The sequence below is a fragment of the Apodemus sylvaticus genome, chromosome 13, assembly GCF_947179515.1.
Source record: "Apodemus sylvaticus chromosome 13, mApoSyl1.1, whole genome shotgun sequence".
NCBI classification, from domain to species: domain Eukaryota; kingdom Metazoa; phylum Chordata; class Mammalia; order Rodentia; family Muridae; genus Apodemus; species Apodemus sylvaticus.
Window position 1 is genome coordinate 69,773,019 of NC_067484.1, and position 1,965 is coordinate 69,774,983.

The following is a 1,965-nucleotide window of genomic DNA, read 5'->3' on the forward strand; positions in this document are numbered from 1 at the left end:
AGTTCTTTTTAAAAAAGCATTTCCTTCTTCCACATGGTCATGACAATCACTGAAAACGAATTGTTCTTAGTTTTCATCAGGTTTTTGGTCTTAGATTTGTTTTTCTCCTCATTTTTGTTGCTTTAACTTATTCTTGAATATGTAAAATGTTTTCAAAAAATTAAAAAGTTAGGACCGGAAGTGTAGTTCAGTGGTAGAGCTTGTACTTAGCATATGTAAGGTTCTGGCTGCCATAATTCAAATTTAATGACAAAGCTTTCCTTGCATAGAAGGCAATGAGAAATTCGCCCATTTTCTTCAAAAATCCATATAGTTGTTTTGTTTGGGCATTTAAAAACTTTGACCCTTTTAGAGTTTATCTTTGGGCATGGCAGGAAGAATCACCAGCATAAACAAACGACAAAAACCACGTAAAAAGGTATGATCAGAAAAGAGCCACTCCTACCAGCCCTGACCTTTGTTTTCCTCAGATTTCTCTGTTCCCAGTGATAATGTGGTTTCTTGTGTTATCTTATTTCTTACAGCGTGTTTGCTATGCCTGCTTCTTTACATTCTCCCTATGTGGCCCTGGCTGGCTCAGCTCCTGATGTGACGCTTCTGCACACTGCCTTTCCCAGGTGTGCACCACCGTGCCTGGCCAGTTTGTTGTCAGTTTACTGTCTCCAGTACCATTCCATCCAAGTCAGTTCATAGTTCACATTCTTCTTCTCAGGTACATAGTACTTAAGTGTGTGTGTGTGTGTGTGTGTTACATATCTATACTATACATATATTCATTGTATGATTATTCAACTAATCTCTTTTGCTTGGATATTTAAATATTTTCTGATATTATGAACTTTAATGCTGCATGTGTATTTTCTGTATTATTGGAGGTTGGGCTGATTTGAATAAAAATGGCCCCAGTAGGCTCGGAGAGCGTTGCACTATTAGGAGGTGTGGCCTTGTTGGAGGGATGCATCACTGGGTGACTTTGAAGTTTCAGATGCTCAAACCAGCACCAGTGCCACTCTCTCTTCCTGATGCCTTCAGATCCAGATGTAGAACCCCCAGCTACTTCCCCAGCACCACATCTGCCTGTGCGCTGCTGTGCTTCTATTCAGGATGACAATGGACTAAACCTCTGAACTCTAAGCCGGCCTCCAATTCAATGTTTTTCTTTATAAGAGTCTCTGTGGCCTCTTCACAGCAATAGACACCCTAAGACAAAGGTATAACTGCAGGCTAAATTTATATAAGTAGGATTACTATGCTGAAAGGCAAATTTGTACTTAATCTCCTCTCTCTATGGAGAATAGTTTAAGACCTCCAGTATGTGAGAGAGACCAAAAGTTTGTCATGTCCAACTCCAGTATGTTAGATTTTGTTTTGTCATTATATATTTTATTATGCTATATTATATTCCCTTAGAAGCCAGCTTGTTTTCTAATGAGAGACAGAAAGGGAGTGGATCCAGAGGGGCGGGGAGGTGGGGAGGAGTTGGAAGGAGAAGAGGGAGGGGAAATCATAACAGTGTATGTTATATGAGGGAACAATCTGTTTCCAATAAAAGGAAAAAAAGGACAAATTAGGTAGAGAAAGGAACTAATGTGAGTATTTAATAACAAGGCAAAGTAAGCACAGTTAAACCCCATGATAAAAGTCATGTCAGTGTGGTCTTTCTAAAGGACTTTATTATGAGGCTCCCAATCTAATTACCTCCCGGAGGCCCCGCCTCTTAATACTGTTGCTAGGTTTAGGATTGAAGTCCGAGACTGGAAGGGCATTGAGACTCAGTCAGTTCTCATAAGGTTTTAACTTGTCAGCCAATCTGACAAGTGAGAAGCGATATTTTAACATAGTCTTAGTAATGTGTATTTTTTTATTATAAGTGAAATTGAACGTTTCTTTATATGTTGAAAAATTATTTTAACACCTTTAATATATACCTTTCTGAATTATCCATTCAGGCATGTGTGTCTTTCT